Source organism: Bactrocera oleae, chromosome 3 (assembly GCF_042242935.1).
Source record: "Bactrocera oleae isolate idBacOlea1 chromosome 3, idBacOlea1, whole genome shotgun sequence".
In the NCBI taxonomy this organism is placed as follows: domain Eukaryota; kingdom Metazoa; phylum Arthropoda; class Insecta; order Diptera; family Tephritidae; genus Bactrocera; species Bactrocera oleae.
In genome coordinates, this window is record NC_091537.1 from 41447624 (window position 1) to 41471410 (window position 23787).

The following is a 23787-nucleotide window of genomic DNA, read 5'->3' on the forward strand; positions in this document are numbered from 1 at the left end:
ATGTTTTTCATCTTAAGCGGTACAGTGCTCACGCAATTGACATACAATTTAGAAGAAAATCGACTTTAAGTCTAAAACTAAGAAAGTGCAATTATTTCGGTTATATGAATATGTCAATTCTGCAATAACAATATAATTTGACATTCGCTCAAATCAGTAAAATTAATGTTTTTCGGCATAAGCAGTACAGTGCTCACGCAATTGACATACAATTTACAAGAAAATCGACTTTAAGTCTAAAGCTAAGAAAGTGCAATTATTTCGGTTATATGAATATGTCAATTCTGCAATAACAATATAATTTGATTTTCGCTCAAATCAGTAAAATTCATGTTTTTCGGCTTAAGCGGTACAGTGCTCACGCAATTGACATACAATTTATAAAAAAATCGACTTTGAGTCTAAAACTAAGAAAGTGCAATTTTTTCGGTTATATGAATATGTCAATTCTGCAATAACAATATAATTTGACATTCGCTCAAATCAGTAAAATTCATGTTTTTCGGCTTAAGCGGTACAGTGCTCACGCAATTGACATACAATTTAGAAGAAAAGCGACTTTAAGACTAAAGCTAAGAAAGTGCAATTATTTCGGTTATATGAATATGTCAATTCTGCAATAACAATATAATTTGATTTTCGCTCAAATCAGTAAAATTCATGTTTTTCGGCTTAAGCAGTACAGTGCTCACGCAATTGACATACAATTTACAAAAAAATCGACTTTGAGTCTAAAACTAAGAAAGTGCAATTTTTTCGGTTACATGAATATGTCAATTCTGCAATAACAATATAATTTGACATTCGCTCAAATCAGTAAAATTCATGTTTTTCGGCTTAAGCAGTACAGTGCTCACGCAATTGACATACAATTTATAAAAAAATCGACTTTGAGTCTAAAACTAAGAAAGTGCAATTTTTTCGGTTATATGAATATGTCAATTCTGCAATAACAATATAATTTGACATTCGCTCAAATCAGTAAAATTCATGTTTTTCGGCTTAAGCGGTACAGTGCTCACGCAATTGACATACAATTTAGAAGAAAAGCGACTTTAAGACTAAAGCTAAGAAAGTGCAATTATTTCGGTTATATGAATATGTCAATTCTGCAATAACAATATAATTTGACATTCACTCAAATCAGTAAAATTCATGTTTTTCGGCTTAAGCAGTACAGTGCTCACGCAATTGACATACAATTTACAAGAAAATCGACTTTAAGTCTAAAACTAAGAAAGTGCAATTTTTTCGGTTATATGAATATGTCAATTCTGCAATAACAATATAATTTGAAATTCGCTCAAATCAGTAAAATTTATGTTTTTCATCTTAAGCGGTACAGTGCTCACGCAATTGACATACAATTTAGAAGAAAATCGACTTTAAGTCTAAAACTAAGAAAGTGCAATTATTTCGGTTATATGAATATGTCAATTCTGCAATAACAATATAATTTGACATTCGCTCAAATCAGTAAAATTCATGTTTTTCGGCATAAGCAGTACAGTGCTGCCGCAATTGACATACAATTAACAAGAAAATCGACTTTAAGTCTAAAACTAAGAAAGTGCAATTATTTCGGTTATATGAATATGTCAATTCTGCAATAACAAAATAATTTGACATTCGCTCAAATCAGTAAAATTCATGTTTTTCGGCATAAGCGGTACAGTGCTCACGCAATTGACATACAATTTAGAAGAAAATCGACTTTAAGCCTAAAACTAAGAAAGTGCAATTTTTTCGGTTATATGAATATGTCAATTCTGTAATAACAATATAATTTGACTTTCGCTCAAATCAGTAAAATTCATGTTTTTCGGCTTAAGCAGTACAGTGCTGCCGCAATTGACATACAATTTACAAGAAAATCGACTTTGAGTCTAAAACTAAGAAAGTGCAATTTTTTCGGTTATATGAATATGTCAATTCTGCAATAACAATATAATTTGAAATTCGCTCAAATCAGTAAAATTCATGTTTTTCGGCATAAGCGGTACAGTGCTCACGCAATTGACATACAATTTAGAAGAAAATCGACTTTAAGCCTAAAACTAAGAAAGTGCAATTTTTTCGGTTATATGAATATGTCAATTCTGTAATAACAATATAATTTGACTTTCGCTCAAATCAGTAAAATTCATGTTTTTCGGCATAAGCAGTACAGTGCTGCCGCAATTGACATACAATTAACAAGAAAATCGACTTTAAGTCTAAAACTAAGAAAGTGCAATTTTTTCGGTTATATGAATATGTCAATTCTGCAATAACAATATAATTTGACATTCGCTCAAATCAGTAAAATTCATGTTTTTCGGCTTAAGCAGTACAGTGCTCACGCAATTGACATACAATTTATAAAAAAATCGACTTTGAGTCTAAAACTAAGAAAGTGCAATTTTTTCGGTTATATGAATATGTCAATTCTGCAATAACAATATAATTTGACATTCGCTCAAATCAGTAAAATTCATGTTTTTCGGCTTAAGCGGTACAGTGCTCACGCAATTGACATACAATTTAGAAGAAAAGCGACTTCAAGACTAAAGCTAAGAAAGTGCAATTATTTCGGTTATATGAATATGTCAATTCTGCAATAACAATATAATTTGATTTTCGCTCAAATCAGTAAAATTCATGTTTTTCGGCTTAAGCAGTACAGTGCTCACGCAATTGACATACAATTTACAAAAACATCGACTTTGAGTCTAAAACTAAGAAAGTGCAATTTTTTCGGTTACATGAATATGTCAATTCTGCAATAACAATATAATTTGACATTCGCTCAAATCAGTAAAATTCATGTTTTTCGGCTTAAGCAGTACAGTGCTCACGCAATTGACATACAATTTATAAAAAAATCGACTTTGAGTCTAAAACTAAGAAAGTGCAATTTTTTCGGTTATATGAATATGTCAATTCTGCAATAACAATATAATTTGACATTCGCTCAAATCAGTAAAATTCATGTTTTTCGGCTTAAGCGGTACAGTGCTCACGCAATTGACATACAATTTAGAAGAAAAGCGACTTTAAGACTAAAGCTAAGAAAGTGCAATTATTTCGGTTATATGAATATGTCAATTCTGCAATAACAATATAATTTGACATTCACTCAAATCAGTAAAATTCATGTTTTTCGGCTTAAGCAGTACAGTGCTCACGCAATTGACATACAATTTACAAGAAAATCGACTTTAAGTCTAAAACTAAGAAAGTGCAATTTTTTCGGTTATATGAATATGTCAATTCTGCAATAACAATATAATTTGAAATTCGCTCAAATCAGTAAAATTTATGTTTTTCATCTTAAGCGGTACAGTGCTCACGCAATTGACATACAATTTAGAAGAAAATCGACTTTAAGTCTAAAACTAAGAAAGTGCAATTATTTCGGTTATATGAATATGTCAATTCTGCAATAACAATATAATTTGACATTCGCTCAAATCAGTAAAATTCATGTTTTTCGGCATAAGCAGTACAGTGCTGCCGCAATTGACATACAATTAACAAGAAAATCGACTTTAAGTCTAAAACTAAGAAAGTGCAATTATTTCGGTTATATGAATATGTCAATTCTGCAATAACAAAATAATTTGACATTCGCTCAAATCAGTAAAATTCATGTTTTTCGGCATAAGCGGTACAGTGCTCACGCAATTGACATACAATTTAGAAGAAAATCGACTTTAAGCCTAAAACTAAGAAAGTGCAATTTTTTCGGTTATATGAATATGTCAATTCTGTAATAACAATATAATTTGACTTTCGCTCAAATCAGTAAAATTCATGTTTTTCGGCTTAAGCAGTACAGTGCTGCCGCAATTGACATACAATTTACAAGAAAATCGACTTTGAGTCTAAAACTAAGAAAGTGCAATTTTTTCGGTTATATGAATATGTCAATTCTGCAATAACAATATAATTTGAAATTCGCTCAAATCAGTAAAATTCATGTTTTTCGGCATAAGCGGTACAGTGCTCACGCAATTGACATACAATTTAGAAGAAAATCGACTTTAAGCCTAAAACTAAGAAAGTGCAATTTTTTCGGTTATATGAATATGTCAATTCTGTAATAACAATATAATTTGACTTTCGCTCAAATCAGTAAAATTTATGTTTTTCATCTTAAGCGGTACAGTGCTCACGCAATTGACATACAATTTAGAAGAAAATCGACTTTAAGTCTAAAACTAAGAAAGTGCAATTATTTCGGTTATATGAATATGTCAATTCTGCAATAACAATATAATTTGACATTCGCTCAAATCAGTAAAATTAATGTTTTTCGGCATAAGCAGTACAGTGCTCACGCAATTGACATACAATTTACAAGAAAATCGACTTTAAGTCTAAAGCTAAGAAAGTGCAATTATTTCGGTTATATGAATATGTCAATTCTGCAATAACAATATAATTTGATTTTCGCTCAAATCAGTAAAATTCATGTTTTTCGGCTTAAGCGGTACAGTGCTCACGCAATTGACATACAATTTATAAAAAAATCGACTTTGAGTCTAAAACTAAGAAAGTGCAATTTTTTCGGTTATATGAATATGTCAATTCTGCAATAACAATATAATTTGACATTCGCTCAAATCAGTAAAATTCATGTTTTTCGGCTTAAGCGGTACAGTGCTCACGCAATTGACATACAATTTAGAAGAAAAGCGACTTTAAGACTAAAGCTAAGAAAGTGCAATTATTTCGGTTATATGAATATGTCAATTCTGCAATAACAATATAATTTGATTTTCGCTCAAATCAGTAAAATTCATGTTTTTCGGCTTAAGCAGTACAGTGCTCACGCAATTGACATACAATTTACAAAAAAATCGACTTTGAGTCTAAAACTAAGAAAGTGCAATTTTTTCGGTTACATGAATATGTCAATTCTGCAATAACAATATAATTTGACATTCGCTCAAATCAGTAAAATTCATGTTTTTCGGCTTAAGCAGTACAGTGCTCACGCAATTGACATACAATTTATAAAAAAATCGACTTTGAGTCTAAAACTAAGAAAGTGCAATTTTTTCGGTTATATGAATATGTCAATTCTGCAATAACAATATAATTTGACATTCGCTCAAATCAGTAAAATTCATGTTTTTCGGCTTAAGCGGTACAGTGCTCACGCAATTGACATACAATTTAGAAGAAAAGCGACTTTAAGACTAAAGCTAAGAAAGTGCAATTATTTCGGTTATATGAATATGTCAATTCTGCAATAACAATATAATTTGACATTCACTCAAATCAGTAAAATTCATGTTTTTCGGCTTAAGCAGTACAGTGCTCACGCAATTGACATACAATTTACAAGAAAATCGACTTTAAGTCTAAAACTAAGAAAGTGCAATTTTTTCGGTTATATGAATATGTCAATTCTGCAATAACAATATAATTTGAAATTCGCTCAAATCAGTAAAATTTATGTTTTTCATCTTAAGCGGTACAGTGCTCACGCAATTGACATACAATTTAGAAGAAAATCGACTTTAAGTCTAAAACTAAGAAAGTGCAATTATTTCGGTTATATGAATATGTCAATTCTGCAATAACAATATAATTTGACATTCGCTCAAATCAGTAAAATTCATGTTTTTCGGCATAAGCAGTACAGTGCTGCCGCAATTGACATACAATTAACAAGAAAATCGACTTTAAGTCTAAAACTAAGAAAGTGCAATTATTTCGGTTATATGAATATGTCAATTCTGCAATAACAAAATAATTTGACATTCGCTCAAATCAGTAAAATTCATGTTTTTCGGCATAAGCGGTACAGTGCTCACGCAATTGACATACAATTTAGAAGAAAATCGACTTTAAGCCTAAAACTAAGAAAGTGCAATTTTTTCGGTTATATGAATATGTCAATTCTGTAATAACAATATAATTTGACTTTCGCTCAAATCAGTAAAATTCATGTTTTTCGGCTTAAGCAGTACAGTGCTGCCGCAATTGACATACAATTTACAAGAAAATCGACTTTGAGTCTAAAACTAAGAAAGTGCAATTTTTTCGGTTATATGAATATGTCAATTCTGCAATAACAATATAATTTGAAATTCGCTCAAATCAGTAAAATTCATGTTTTTCGGCATAAGCGGTACAGTGCTCACGCAATTGACATACAATTTAGAAGAAAATCGACTTTAAGCCTAAAACTAAGAAAGTGCAATTTTTTCGGTTATATGAATATGTCAATTCTGTAATAACAATATAATTTGACTTTCGCTCAAATCAGTAAAATTTATGTTTTTCATCTTAAGCGGTACAGTGCTCACGCAATTGACATACAATTTAGAAGAAAATCGACTTTAAGTCTAAAACTAAGAAAGTGCAATTATTTCGGTTATATGAATATGTCAATTCTGCAATAACAATATAATTTGACATTCGCTCAAATCAGTAAAATTAATGTTTTTCGGCATAAGCAGTACAGTGCTCACGCAATTGACATACAATTTACAAGAAAATCGACTTTAAGTCTAAAGCTAAGAAAGTGCAATTATTTCGGTTATATGAATATGTCAATTCTGCAATAACAATATAATTTGATTTTCGCTCAAATCAGTAAAATTCATGTTTTTCGGCTTAAGCGGTACAGTGCTCACGCAATTGACATACAATTTATAAAAAAATCGACTTTGAGTCTAAAACTAAGAAAGTGCAATTTTTTCGGTTATATGAATATGTCAATTCTGCAATAACAATATAATTTGACATTCGCTCAAATCAGTAAAATTCATGTTTTTCGGCTTAAGCGGTACAGTGCTCACGCAATTGACATACAATTTAGAAGAAAAGCGACTTTAAGACTAAAGCTAAGAAAGTGCAATTATTTCGGTTATATGAATATGTCAATTCTGCAATAACAATATAATTTGATTTTCGCTCAAATCAGTAAAATTCATGTTTTTCGGCTTAAGCAGTACAGTGCTCACGCAATTGACATACAATTTACAAAAAAATCGACTTTGAGTCTAAAACTAAGAAAGTGCAATTTTTTCGGTTACATGAATATGTCAATTCTGCAATAACAATATAATTTGACATTCGCTCAAATCAGTAAAATTCATGTTTTTCGGCTTAAGCAGTACAGTGCTCACGCAATTGACATACAATTTATAAAAAAATCGACTTTGAGTCTAAAACTAAGAAAGTGCAATTTTTTCGGTTATATGAATATGTCAATTCTGCAATAACAATATAATTTGACATTCGCTCAAATCAGTAAAATTCATGTTTTTCGGCTTAAGCGGTACAGTGCTCACGCAATTGACATACAATTTAGAAGAAAAGCGACTTTAAGACTAAAGCTAAGAAAGTGCAATTATTTCGGTTATATGAATATGTCAATTCTGCAATAACAATATAATTTGACATTCACTCAAATCAGTAAAATTCATGTTTTTCGGCTTAAGCAGTACAGTGCTCACGCAATTGACATACAATTTACAAGAAAATCGACTTTAAGTCTAAAACTAAGAAAGTGCAATTTTTTCGGTTATATGAATATGTCAATTCTGCAATAACAATATAATTTGAAATTCGCTCAAATCAGTAAAATTTATGTTTTTCATCTTAAGCGGTACAGTGCTCACGCAATTGACATACAATTTAGAAGAAAATCGACTTTAAGTCTAAAACTAAGAAAGTGCAATTATTTCGGTTATATGAATATGTCAATTCTGCAATAACAATATAATTTGACATTCGCTCAAATCAGTAAAATTCATGTTTTTCGGCATAAGCAGTACAGTGCTGCCGCAATTGACATACAATTAACAAGAAAATCGACTTTAAGTCTAAAACTAAGAAAGTGCAATTATTTCGGTTATATGAATATGTCAATTCTGCAATAACAAAATAATTTGACATTCGCTCAAATCAGTAAAATTCATGTTTTTCGGCATAAGCGGTACAGTGCTCACGCAATTGACATACAATTTAGAAGAAAATCGACTTTAAGCCTAAAACTAAGAAAGTGCAATTTTTTCGGTTATATGAATATGTCAATTCTGTAATAACAATATAATTTGACTTTCGCTCAAATCAGTAAAATTCATGTTTTTCGGCTTAAGCAGTACAGTGCTGCCGCAATTGACATACAATTTACAAGAAAATCGACTTTGAGTCTAAAACTAAGAAAGTGCAATTTTTTCGGTTATATGAATATGTCAATTCTGCAATAACAATATAATTTGAAATTCGCTCAAATCAGTAAAATTCATGTTTTTCGGCATAAGCGGTACAGTGCTCACGCAATTGACATACAATTTAGAAGAAAATCGACTTTAAGCCTAAAACTAAGAAAGTGCAATTTTTTCGGTTATATGAATATGTCAATTCTGTAATAACAATATAATTTGACTTTCGCTCAAATCAGTAAAATTTATGTTTTTCATCTTAAGCGGTACAGTGCTCACGCAATTGACATACAATTTAGAAGAAAATCGACTTTAAGTCTAAAACTAAGAAAGTGCAATTATTTCGGTTATATGAATATGTCAATTCTGCAATAACAATATAATTTGACATTCGCTCAAATCAGTAAAATTAATGTTTTTCGGCATAAGCAGTACAGTGCTCACGCAATTGACATACAATTTACAAGAAAATCGACTTTAAGTCTAAAGCTAAGAAAGTGCAATTATTTCGGTTATATGAATATGTCAATTCTGCAATAACAATATAATTTGATTTTCGCTCAAATCAGTAAAATTCATGTTTTTCGGCTTAAGCAGTGCAGTGCTGCCGCAATTGACATACAATTTACAAGAAAATCGACTTTAAGTCTAAAACTAAGAAAGTGCAATTTTTTCGGTTATATGAATATGTCAATTCTGCAATAACAATATAATTTGAAATTCGCTCAAATCAGTAAAATTTATGTTTTTCATCTTAAGCGGTACAGTGCTCACGCAATTGACATACAATTTAGAAGAAAATCGACTTTAAGTCTAAAACTAAGAAAGTGCAATTATTTCGGTTATATGAATATGTCAATTCTGCAATAACAATATAATTTGACATTCGCTCAAATCAGTAAAATTCATGTTTTTCGGCATAAGCAGTACAGTGCTGCCGCAATTGACATACAATTAACAAGAAAATCGACTTTAAGTCTAAAACTAAGAAAGTGCAATTATTTCGGTTATATGAATATGACAATTCTGCAATAACAAAATAATTTGACATTCACTCAAATCAGTAAAATTCATGTTTTTCGGCATAAGCGGTACAGTGCTGCCGCAATTGACATACAATTTACAAGAAAATCGACTTTGAGTCTAAAACTAAGAAAGTGCAGTTTTTTCGGTTACATGAATATGTCAATTCTGCAATAACAATATAGTTTGATTTTCGCTCAAATCAGTAAAATTCATGTTTTTCGGCTTAAGCGGTACAGTGCTTACGCAATTGACATACAATTTACAAGAAAATCGACTTTGAGTCTAAACCTAAGAAAGTGCAACTTTTTCGGTAATATTAATTTGTTAATCCTGCAATAACATTATAATTTTACTTTCGCTCAAATCAGTAAAATTCATGTTTTTCGGCTTAAGCAGTACAGTGCTCACGCAATTGACATACAATTTAAAAGAAAGTCGACTTAAAGCCTAAAACTAAGAAAGTGCAATTTTTTCGGCTTAAGCAGTACAGTGCTCACGCAATTGACATACAATTTACAAGAAAATCGACTCTAAGTCTAAAGCTAAGAAAGTGCAATTATGTCGGTTATATGAATATGTCAATTCTGCAATAACAATATTATTTGATTTTCGCTCAAATCAGTAAAATTCATGTTTTTCGGCTTAAGCAGTGCAGTGCTGCCGCAATTGACATACAATTTACAAGAAAATTGACTTTGAGTCAAAAACTAAGAAAGTGCAATTTTTTCGGTTACATGAATATGTCAATTCTGCAATAACAATATAATTTGATTTTCGCTCAAATCAGTAAAATTCATGTTTTTCGGCTTAAGCAGTACAGTGCTGCCGCAATTGACATACAATTTACAAGAAAATCGACTTCGAGTCTAAAACTAAGAAAGTGCAATTTTTTCGGTTACATTAATATGTCAATTCTGCAATAACAATATAATTTGACATTCGCTCAAATCAGTAAAATTCATGTTTTTCGGCTTAAGCAGTACAGTGCTCACGCAATTGACATACAATTTACAAAAAAATAGACTTTGAGTCGAAAACTCAGAAAGTGCAATTTTTTCGGTTATATGAATATGTCAATTCTGCAATAACAATATAATTTGATTTTCGCTCAAATCAGTAAAATTCATGTTTTTCGGCTTAAGCAGTACAGTGCTCACGCAATTGACATACAATTTACAAGAAAATCGACTTTGAGTCTAAAGCTAAGAAAGTGCAATTTTTTCGGTTATATGAATATGTCAATTCTGCAATAATGCAAAAATAAGTAAAATTCATGTTTTTCGGCTTAAGCAGTACAGTGGTTACGCAATTGACATACAATTTACAAGAAAATTGACTTTAAGTCTAAAACTAAGAAAGTACAATTTTTTCGGTTATATGAATATGTAAATTCTGCAATAGCATTATAATTTTACTTTCGCGCAAATCACTAATATTGATGTTTTTCGGCTTAAGCAGTACAGTGCTGCCGCAATTGACATACAATTTACAAGAAAATCGACTTTGAGTCTAAAACTAAGAAAGTGCAATTTTTTCGGTTACATGAATATGTCAATTCTGCAATAACAATATAATTTGACTTTCGCTCAAATCAGTAAAATTCATGTTTTTCGGCTTAAGCAGTACAGTGCTCACGCAATTGACATACAATTTACAAAAAAATCGACTTTGAGTCTAAAACTAAGAAAGTGCAATTTTTTCGGCTTAAGCAGTACAGTGCTCACGCAATTGACATACAATTTACAAGAAAATCGACTTTAAGTCTAAAGCTAGGAAAGTGCAATTATTTCGGTTATATGAATATGTCAATTCTGCAATAACAAAATAATTTGACATTCGCTCAAATCAGTAAAATTCATGTTTTTCATCTTAAGCGGTACAGTGCTCACGCAATTGACATACAATTTAGAAGAAAATCGACTTTAAGTCTAAAACTAAGAAAGTGCAGTTATTTCGGTTATATGAATATGTCAATTCTGCAATAACAATATAATTTGACATTCGCTCAAATCAGTAAAATTCATGTTTTTCGGCATAAGCAGTACAGTGCTGCCGCAATTGACATACAATTAACAAGAAAATCGACTTTAAGTCTAAAACTAAGAAAGTGCAATTATTTCGGTTATATGAATATGTCAATTCTGCAATAACAAAATAATTTGACATTCGCTCAAATCAGTAAAATTCATGTTTTTCGGCTTAAGCAGTACAGTGCTGCCGCAATTGACATACAATTTACAAGAAAATCGACTTTGAGTCTAAAACTAAGAAAGTGCAATTTTTTCGGTTATATGAATATGTGAATTCTGCAATAACAATATAATTTGATTTTCGCTCAAATCAGTAAAATTCACGTTTTTCGGCTTAAGCGGTACAGTGCTTACGCAATTGACATACAATTTACAAGAAAATCGACTTTGAGTCTAAACCTAAGAAAGTGCAACTTTTTCGGTAATATTAATTTGTTAATCCTGCAATAGCATTATAATTTTACTTTCGCTCAAATCAGTAAAATTCATGTTTTTCGGCTTAAGCAGTACAGTGCTCACGCAATTGACATACAATTTACAAGAAAATCGACTTTAAGTCTAAAGCTAAGAAAGTGCAATTTTTTCGGTTATATGAATATGTCAATTCTGCAATAAAAATATAATTTGATTTTCGCTCAAATCAGTAAAATTCATGTTTTTCGGCTTAAGCAGTGCAGTGCTGCCGCAATTGACATACAATTTACAAGAAAATCGACTTTAAGTCTAAAACTAAGAAAGTGCAATTTTTTCGGTTATATGAATATGTCAATTCTGCAATAACAATATAATTTGAAATTCGCTCAAATCAGTAAAATTCATGTTTTTCGGCATAAGCGGTACAGTGCTCACGCAATTGACATACAATTTAGAAGAAAATCGACTTTAAGCCTAAAACTAAGAAAGTGCAATTTTTTCGGTTATATGAATATGTCAATTCTGTAATAACAATATAATTTGACTTTCGCTCAAATCAGTAAAATTTATGTTTTTCATCTTAAGCGGTACAGTGCTCACGCAATTGACATACAATTTAGAAGAAAATCGACTTTAAGCCTAAAACTAAGAAAGTGCAATTTTTTCGGTTATATGAATATGTCAATTCTGTAATAACAATATAATTTGACTTTCGCTCAAATCAGTAAAATTTATGTTTTTCATCTTAAGCGGTACAGTGCTCACGCAATTGACATACAATTTAGAAGAAAATCGACTTTAAGTCTAAAACTAAGAAAGTGCAATTATTTCGGTTATATGAATATGTCAATTCTGCAATAACAATATAATTTGACATTCGCTCAAATCAGTAAAATTAATGTTTTTCGGCATAAGCAGTACAGTGCTCACGCAATTGACATACAATTTACAAGAAAATCGACTTTAAGTCTAAAGCTAAGAAAGTGCAATTATTTCGGTTATATGAATATGTCAATTCTGCAATAACAATATAATTTGATTTTCGCTCAAATCAGTAAAATTCATGTTTTTCGGCTTAAGCAGTGCAGTGCTGCCGCAATTGACATACAATTTACAAGAAAATCGACTTTAAGTCTAAAACTAAGAAAGTGCAATTTTTTCGGTTATATGAATATGTCAATTCTGCAATAACAATATAATTTGAAATTCGCTCAAATCAGTAAAATTTATGTTTTTCATCTTAAGCGGTACAGTGCTCACGCAATTGACATACAATTTAGAAGAAAATCGACTTTAAGTCTAAAACTAAGAAAGTGCAATTATTTCGGTTATATGAATATGTCAATTCTGCAATAACAATATAATTTGACATTCGCTCAAATCAGTAAAATTAATGTTTTTCGGCATAAGCAGTACAGTGCTCACGCAATTGACATACAATTTACAAGAAAATCGACTTTAAGTCTAAAGCTAAGAAAGTGCAATTATTTCGGTTATATGAATATGTCAATTCTGCAATAACAATATAATTTGATTTTCGCTCAAATCAGTAAAATTCATGTTTTTCGGCTTAAGCAGTGCAGTGCTGCCGCAATTGACATACAATTTACAAGAAAATCGACTTTAAGTCTAAAACTAAGAAAGTGCAATTATTTCGGTTATATGAATATGTCAATTCTGCAATAACAAAATAATTTGACATTCGCTCAAATCAGTAAAATTCATGTTTTTCGGCATAAGCGGTACAGTGCTGCCGCAATTGACATACAATTTACAAGAAAATCGACTTTGAGTCTAACACTAAGAAAGTGCAGTTTTTTCGGTTACATGAATATGTCAATTCTGCAATAACAATATAGTTTGATTTTCGCTCAAATCAGTAAAATTCATGTTTTTCGGCTTAAGCGGTACAGTGCTTACGCAATTGACATACAATTTACAAGAAAATCGACTTTGAGTCTAAACCTAAGAAAGTGCAACTTTTTCGGTAATATTAATTTGTTAATCCTGCAATAACATTATAATTTTACTTTCGCTCAAATCAGTAAAATTCATGTTTTTCGGCTTAAGCAGTACAGTGCTCACGCAATTGACATACAATTTAAAAGAAAATCGACTTAAAGCCTAAAACTAAGAAAGTGCAATTTTTTCGGCTTAAGCAGTACAGTGCTCACGCAATTGACATACAATTTACAAGAAAATCGACTCTAAGTCTAAAGCTAAGAAAGTGCAATTATTTCGGTTATATGAATATGTCAATTCTGCAATAACAATATTATTTGATTTTCGCTCAAATCAGTAAAATTCATGTTTTTCGGCTTAAGCAGTGCAGTGCTGCCGCAATTGACATACAATTTACAAGAAAATTGACTTTGAGTCAAAAACTAAGAAAGTGCAATTTTTTCGGTTACATGAATATGTCAATTCTGCAATAACAATATAATTTGATTTTCGCTCAAATCAGTAAAATTCATGTTTTTCGGCTTAAGCATTACAGTGCTGCCGCAATTGACATACAATTTACAAGAAAATCGATTTCGAGTCTAAAACTAAGAAAGTGCAATTTTTTCGGTTACATTAATATGTCAATTCTGCAATAACAATATAATTTGACATTCGCTCAAATCAGTAAAATTCATGTTTTTCGGCTTAAGCAGTACAGTGCTCACGCAATTGACATACAATTTACAAAAAAATAGACTTTGAGTCGAAAACTCAGAAAGTGCAATTTTTTCGGTTATATGAATATGTCAATTCTGCAATAACAATATAATTTGATTTTCGCTCAAATCAGTAAAATTCATGTTTTTCGGCTTAAGCAGTACAGTGCTCACGCAATTGACATACAATTTACAAGAAAATCGACTTTGAGTCTAAAGCTAAGAAAGTGCAATTTTTTCGGTTATATGAATATGTCAATTCTGCAATAATGCAAAAATAAGTAAAATTCATGTTTTTCGGCTTAAGCAGTACAGTGGTTACGCAATTGACATACAATTTACAAGAAAATTGACTTTAAGTCTAAAACTAAGAAAGTACAATTTTTTCGGTTATATGAATATGTAAATTCTGCAATAGCATTATAATTTTACTTTCGCGCAAATCACTAATATTGATGTTTTTCGGCTTAAGCAGTACAGTGCTGCCGCAATTGACATACAATTTACAAGAAAATCGACTTTGAGTCTAAAACTAAGAAAGTGCAATTTTTTCGGTTACATGAATATGTCAATTCTGCAATAACAATATAATTTGACTTTCGCTCAAATCAGTAAAATTCATGTTTTTCGGCTTAAGCAGTACAGTGCTCACGCAATTGACATACAATTTACAAAAAAATCGACTTTGAGTCTAAAACTAAGAAAGTGCAATTTTTTCGGCTTAAGCAGTACAGTGCTCACGCAATTGACATACAATTTACAAGAAAATCGACTTTAAGTCTAAAGCTAGGAAAGTGCAATTATTTCGGTTATATGAATATGTCAATTCTGCAATAACAAAATAATTTGACATTCGCTCAAATCAGTAAAATTCATGTTTTTCATCTTAAGCGGTACAGTGCTCACGCAATTGACATACAATTTAGAAGAAAATCGACTTTAAGTCTAAAACTAAGAAAGTGCAGTTATTTCGGTTATATGAATATGTCAATTCTGCAATAACAATATAATTTGACATTCGCTCAAATCAGTAAAATTCATGTTTTTCGGAATAAGCAGTACAGTGCTGCCGCAATTGACATACAATTAACAAGAAAATCGACTTTAAGTCTAAAACTAAGAAAGTGCAATTATTTCGGTTATATGAATATGTCAATTCTGCAATAACAAAATAATTTGACATTCGCTCAAATCAGTAAAATTCATGTTTTTCGGCTTAAGCAGTACAGTGCTGCCGCAATTGACATACAATTTACAAGAAAATCGACTTTGAGTCTAAAACTAAGAAAGTGCAATTTTTTCGGTTATATGAATATGTGAATTCTGCAATAACAATATAATTTGATTTTCGCTCAAATCAGTAAAATTCACGTTTTTCGGCTTAAGCGGTACAGTGCTTACGCAATTGACATACAATTTACAAGAAAATCGACTTTGAGTCTAAACCTAAGAAAGTGCAACTTTTTCGGTAATATTAATTTGTTAATCCTGCAATAGCATTATAATTTTACTTTCGCTCAAATCAGTAAAATTCATGTTTTTCGGCTTAAGCAGTACAGTGCTCACGCAATTGACATACAATTTACAAGAAAATCGACTTTAAGTCTAAAGCTAAGAAAGTGCAATTTTTTCGGTTATATGAATATGTCAATTCTGCAATAAAAATATAATTTGATTTTCGCTCAAATCAGTAAAATTCATGTTTTTCGGCTTAAGCAGTGCAGTGCTGCCGCAATTGACATACAATTTACAAGAAAATCGACTTTGAGTCTAAAACTAAGAAAGTGCAATTTTTTCGGTTACATGAATATGTCAATTCTGCAGTAACAATATAATTTGATTTTCGCTCAAATCAGTAAAATTCATGTTTTTCGGCTTAAGCAGTACAGTGCTGCCGCAATTGACATACAATTTACAAGAAAATCGACTTTGAGTCTAAAACTAAGAAAGTGCAATTTTTTCGGTTACATGAATATGTCAATTCTGCAATAACAATATAATTTGACATTCGCTCAAATCAGTAAAATTCATGTTTTTCGGCTTAAGCAGTACAGTGCTCACGCAATTGACATACAATTTACAAAAAAATCGACTTTGAGTCTAAAACTAAGAAAGTGCAATTTTTTCGGCTTAAGCAATACAGTGCTCACGCAATTGACATACAATTTACAAGAAAATCGACTTTAAGTCTAAAGCTAAGAAAGTGCAATTATTTCTGCAATAACAATATAATTTGATTTTCGCTCAAATCAGTAAAATTCATGTTTTTCGGCTTAAGCAGTACAGTGCTCACGCAATTGACATACAATTTACAAAAAAATCGACTTTGAGTCTAAAGCCAAGAAAGTGCAATTTTTTCGGTTATATGAATATGTCAATTCTGCAATAACAATATAATTTGACATTCGCTGAAATCAGTAAAATTCATGTTTTTCGGCTTAAGCGGTACAGTGCTGCCGCAATTGACATACAATTTACAAGAAAATCGACTTTAAGTCTAAAACTAAGAAAGTGCAATTATTTCGGCTTAAGCAGTACAGCGCTCACGCAATTGACATACAATTTACAAGAAAATCGACTTTAAGTCTAAAGCTAAGAAAGTGCAATTATTTCGGTTATATGAATATGTCAATTCTGCAATAACAATATAATTTGATTTTCGCTCAAATCAGTAAAATTCATGTTTTTCGGCTTAAGCAGTACAGTGCTCACGCAATTGACATACAATTTAAAAGAAAATCGACTTTAAACCTAAAACTAAGAAAGTGAAATTTTTTCGGCTTAAGCAGTACAGCGCTCACGCAATTGACATACAATTTACAAGAAAATCGACTTTAAGTCTAAAGCTAAGAAAGTGCAATTATTTCGGTTATATGAATATGTCAATTCTGCAATAACAATATAATTTGATTTTCGCTCAAATCAGTAAAATTCATGTTTTTCGGCTTAAGCAGTGCAGTGCTGCCGCAATTGACATACAATTTACAAGAAAATCGACTTTAAGTCTAAAACTAAGAAAGTGCAATTATTTCGGTTATATGAATATGTCAATTCTGTAATAACAATATAATTTGACTTTCGCTCAAATCAGTAAAATTCATGTTTTTCGGCTTAAGCAATACAGTGCTCACGCAATTGACATACAATTTACAAGAAAATCGACTTTAAGTCTAAAGCTAGGAAAGTGCAATTATTTCGGTTATATGAATATGTCAATTCTGCAATAACAAAATAATTTGACATTCGCTCAAATCAGTAAAATTCATGTTTTTCATCTTAAGCGGTACAGTGCTCACGCAATTGACATACAATTTAGAAGAAAATCGACTTTAAGTCTAAAACTAAGAAAGTGCAGTTATTTCGGTTATATGAATATGTCAATTCTGCAATAACAATATAATTTGACATTCGCTCAAATCAGTAAAATTCATGTTTTTCGGCATAAGCAGTACAGTGCTGCCGCAATTGACATACAATTAACAAGAAAATCGACTTTAAGTCTAAAACTAAGAAAGTGCAATTATTTCGGTTATATGAATATGTCAATTCTGCAATAACAAAATAATTTGACATTCGCTCAAATCAGTAAAATTCATGTTTTTCGGCTTAAGCAGTACAGTGCTGCCGCAATTGACATACAATTTACAAGAAAATCCACTTTGAGTCTAAAACTAAGAAAGTGCAATTTTTTCGGTTATATGAATATGTGAATTCTGCAATAACAATATAATTTGATTTTCGCTCAAATCAGTAAAATTCACGTTTTTCGGCTTAAGCGGTACAGTGCTTACGCAATTGACATACAATTTACAAGAAAATCGACTTTGAGTCTAAACCTAAGAAAGTGCAACTTTTTCGGTAATATTAATTTGTTAATCCTGCAATAGCATTATAATTTTACTTTCGCTCAAATCAGTAAAATTCATGTTTTTCGGCTTAAGCAGTACAGTGCTCACGCAATTGACATACAATTTACAAGAAAATCGACTTTAAGTCTAAAGCTAAGAAAGTGCAATTTTTTCGGTTATATGAATATGTCAATTCTGCAATAAAAATATAATTTGATTTTCGCTCAAATCAGTAAAATTCATGTTTTTCGGCTTAAGCAGTGCAGTGCTGCCGCAATTGACATACAATTTACAAGAAAATCGACTTTGAGTCTAAAACTAAGAAAGTGCAATTTTTTCGGTTACATGAATATGTCAATTCTGCAGTAACAATATAATTTGATTTTCGCTCAAATCAGTAAAATTCATGTTTTTCGGCTTAAGCAGTACAGTGCTGCCGCAATTGACATACAATTTACAAGAAAATCGACTTTGAGTCTAAAACTAAGAAAGTGCAATTTTTTCGGTTACATGAATATGTCAATTCTGCAATAACAATATAATTTGACATTCGCTCAAATCAGTAAAATTCATGTTTTTCGGCTTAAGCAGTACAGTGCTCACGCAATTGACATACAATTTACAAAAAAATCGACTTTGAGTCTAAAACTAAGAAAGTGCAATTTTTTCGGCTTAAGCAATACAGTGCTCACGCAATTGACATACAATTTACAAGAAAATCGACTTTAAGTCTAAAGCTAAGAAAGTGCAATTATTTCTGCAATAACAATATAATTTGATTTTCGCTCAAATCAGTAAAATTCATGTTTTTCGGCTTAAGCAGTACAGTGCTCACGCAATTGACATACAATTTACAAAAAAATCGACTTTGAGTCTAAAGCCAAGAAAGTGCAATTTTTTCGGTTATATGAATATGTCAATTCTGCAATAACAATATAATTTGACATTCGCTGAAATCAGTAAAATTCATGTTTTTCGGCTTAAGCGGTACAGTGCTGCCGCAATTGACATACAATTTACAAGAAAATCGACTTTAAGTCTAAAACTAAGAAAGTGCAATTATTTCGGCTTAAGCAGTACAGCGCTCACGCAATTGACATACAATTTACAAGAAAATCGACTTTAAGTCTAAAGCTAAGAAAGTGCAATTATTTCGGTTATATGAATATGTCAATTCTGCAATAACAATATAATTTGATTTTCGCTCAAATCAGTAAAATTCATGTTTTTCGGCTTAAGCAGTACAGTGCTCACGCAATTGACATACAATTTAAAAGAAAATCGACTTTAAACCTAAAACTAAGAAAGTGAAATTTTTTCGGCTTAAGCAGTACAGCGCTCACGCAATTGACATACAATTTACAAGAAAATCGACTTTAAGTCTAAAGCTAAGAAAGTGCAATTATTTCGGTTATATGAATATGTCAATTCTGCAATAACAATATAATTTGATTTTCGCTCAAATCAGTAAAATTCATGTTTTTCGGCTTAAGCAGTGCAGTGCTGCCGCAATTGACATACAATTTACAAGAAAATCGACTTTAAGTCTAAAACTAAGAAAGTGCAATTATTTCGGTTATATGAATATGTCAATTCTGTAATAACAATATAATTTGACTTTCGCTCAAATCAGTAAAATTCATGTTTTTCGGCTTAAGCAATACAGTGCTCACGCAATTGACATACAATTTACAAGAAAATCGACTTTAAGTCTAAAGCTAAGAAAGTGCAATTATTTCTGCAATAACAATATAATTTGATTTTCGCTCAAATCAGTAAAATTCATGTTTTTCGGCTTAAGCAGTACAGTGCTCACGCAATTGACATACAATTTACAAAAAAATCGACTTTGAGTCTAAAGCCAAGAAAGTGCAATTTTTTCGGTTATATGAATATGTCAATTCTGCAATAACAATATAATTTGACATTCGCTGAAATCAGTAAAATTCATGTTTTTCGGCTTAAGCGGTACAGTGCTGCCGCAATTGACATACAATTTACAAGAAAATCGACTTTAAGTCTAAAACTAAGAAAGTGCAATTATTTCGGCTTAAGCAGTACAGTGCTCACGCAATTGACATACAATTTACAAAAAAATCGACTTTGAGTCTAAAGCCAAGAAAGTGCAATTTTTTCGGTAATATTAATTTGTTAATCCTGCAATAACATTATAATTTTACTTTCGCTCAAATCAGTAAAATTCATGTTTTTCGGCTTAAGCAGTACAGTGCTCACGCAATTGACATACAATTTAAAAGAAAATCGACTTTAAACCTAAAACTAAGAAAGTGAAATTTTTTCGGCTTAAGCAGTACAGCGCTCACGCAATTGACATACAATTTACAAGAAAATCGACTTTAAGTCTAAAGCTAAGAAAGTGCAATTATTTCGGTTATATGAATATGTCAATTCTGCAATAACAATATAATTTGATTTTCGCTCAAATCAGTAAAATTCATGTTTTTCGGCTTAAGCAGTGCAGTGCTGCCGCAATTGACATACAATTTACAAGAAAATCGACTTTAAGTCTAAAACTAAGAAAGTGCAATTATTTCGGTTATATGAATATGTCAATTCTGTAATAACAATATAATTTGACTTTCGCTCAAATCAGTAAAATTCATGTTTTTCGGCTTAAGCAGTACAGTGCTGCCGCAATTGACATACAATTTACAAGAAAATCGACTTTGAGTCTAAAACTAAGAAAGTGCAATTTTTTCGGTTATATGAATATGTGAATTCTGCAATAACAATATAATTTGATTTTCGCTCAAATCAGTAAAATTCATGTTTTTCGGCTTAAACGGTACAGTGCTTACGCAATTGACATACAATTTACAAGAAAATCGACTTTGAGTCTAAAACTAAGAAAGTGCAATTTTTTCGGCTTAAGCGGTACAGTGCTCACGCAATTGACATACAATTTAGAAGAAAATCGACTTTAAGTCTAAAACTAAGAAAGTGCAATTATTTCGGTTATATGAATATGTCAATTCTGCAATAACAATATAATTTGACATTCGCTCAAATCAGTAAAATTCATGTTTTTCGGCATAAGCAGTACAATGCTGCCGCAATTGACATACAATTAACAAGAAAATCGACTTTAAGTCTAAAACTAAGAAAGTGCAATTATTTCGGTTATATGAATATGTCAACTCTGCAATAACAAAATAATTTGACATTCGCTCAAATCAGTAAAATTCATGTTTTTCGGCATAAGCGGTACAGTGCTCACGCAATTGACATACAATTTAGACGAAAATCGACTTTAAGCCTAAAACTAAGAAAGTACAATTTTTTCGTTATATGAATATGTCAATTCTGTAATAACAATATAATTTGACTTTCGCTCAAATCAGTAAAATTCATGTTTTTCGGCTTAAGCAGTACAGTGCTGCCGCAATTGACATACAATTTACATGAAAATCGACTTTGAGTCTAAACCTAAGAAAGTGCAACTTGTTCGGTAATATTAATTTGTTAATCCTGCAATAACATTATAATTTTACTTTCGCTCAAATCAGTAAAATTCATGTTTTTCGGCTTAAGCAGTACAGTGCTCACGCAATTGACATACAATTTAAAAGAAAATCGACTTTAAGCCTAAAACTAAGAAAGTGAAATTTTTTCGGCTTAAGCAGTACAGCGCTCACGCAATTGACATACAATTTACAAGAAAATCGACTTTAAGTCTAAAGCTAAGAAAGTGCAATTATTTCGGTTATATGAATATGTCAATTCTGCAATAACAATATAATTTGATTTTCGCTCAAATCAGTAAAATTCATGTTTTTCGGCTTAAGCAGTGCAGTGCTGCCGCAATTGACATACAATTTACAAGAAAATCGACTTTGAGTCTAAAACTAAGAAAGTGCAATTTTTTCGGTTACATGAATATGTCAATTCTGCAATAACAATATAATTTGATTTTCGCTCAAATCACTAAAATTCATGTTTTTCGGCTTAAGCAGTACAGTGCTGCCGCAATTGACATACAATTTACAAGAAAATCGACTTTGAGTCTAAAACTAAGAAAGTTCAATTTTTTCGGTTACATGAATATGTCAATTCTGCAATAACAATATAATTTGACATTCGCTCAAATCAGTAAAATTCATGTTTTTCGGCTTAAGCAGTACAGTGCTCACGCAATTGACATACAATTTACAAAAAAATCGACTTTGAGTCTAAAACTAAGAAAGTGCAATTTTTTCGGTTATATGAATATGTCAATTCTGCAATAACAATATAATTTGATTTTCGCTCAAATCAGTAAAATTCATGTTTTTCGGCTTAAGCAGTACAGTGCTGCCGCAATTGACATACAATTTACAAGAAAATCGACTTTGAGTCTAAAACTAAGAAAGTGCAATTTTTTCGGTTACATGAATATGTCAATTCTGCAATAACAATATAATTGGACATTCGCTCAAATCAGTAAAATTCATGTTTTTTGGCTTAAGCAGTACAGTGCTCACGCAATTGACATACAATTTACAAAAAAATCGACTTTGAGTCTAAAACTAAGAAAGTGCAATTTTTTCGGCTTAAGCAATACAGTGCTCACGCAATTGACATACAATTTAGAAGAAAATCGACTTTAAGTCTAAAGCTAAGAAAGTGCAATTTTTTCGGTTATATGAATATGTCAATTCTGCACTAACAATATAATTTGACATTCGCTCAAATCAGTAAAATTCATGTTTTTCGGCTTAAGCGGTACAGTGCTGCCGCAATTGACATACAATTTACAAGAAAATCGACTTTGAGTCTAAAACTAAGAAAGTTCAATTTTTTCGGTTACATGAATATGTCAATTCTGCAATAACAATATAATTTGACATTCGCTCAAATCAGTAAAATTCATGTTTTTCGGCTTAAGCAGTACAGTGCTCACGCAATTGACATACAATTTACAAAAAAATCGACTTTGAGTCTAAAACTAAGAAAGTGCAATTTTTTCGGTTATATGAATATGTCAATTCTGCAATAACAATATAATTTGATTTTCGCTCAAATCAGTAAAATTCATGTTTTTCGGCTTAAGCAGTACAGTGCTGCCGCAATTGACATACAATTTACAAAAAAAGCGACTTTGAGTCTAAAACTAAGAAAGTTCAATTTTTTCGGTTACATGAATATGTCAATTCTGCAATAACAATATAATTTGATTTTCGCTCAAATCACTAAAATTCATGTTTTTCGGCTTAAGCAGTACAGTGCTGCCGCAATTGACATACAATTTACAAGAAAATCGACTTTGAGTCTAAAACTAAGAAAGTTCAATTTTTTCGGTTACATGAATATGTCAATTCTGCAAGAACAATATAATTTGACATTCGCTCAAATCAGTAAAATTCATGTTTTTCGGCTTAAGCAGTACAGTGCTCACGCAATTGACATACAATTTACAAAAAAATCGACTTTGAGTCTAAAACTAAGAAAGTGCAATTTTTTCGGTTATATGAATATGTCAATTCTGCAATAACAATATAATTTGATTTTCGCCCAAATCAGTAAAATTCATGTTTTTCGGCTTAAGCAGTACAGTGCTGCCGCAATTGACATACAATTTACAAAAAAAGCGACTTTGAGTCTAAAACTAAGAAAGTGCAATTTTTTCGGTTACATGAATATG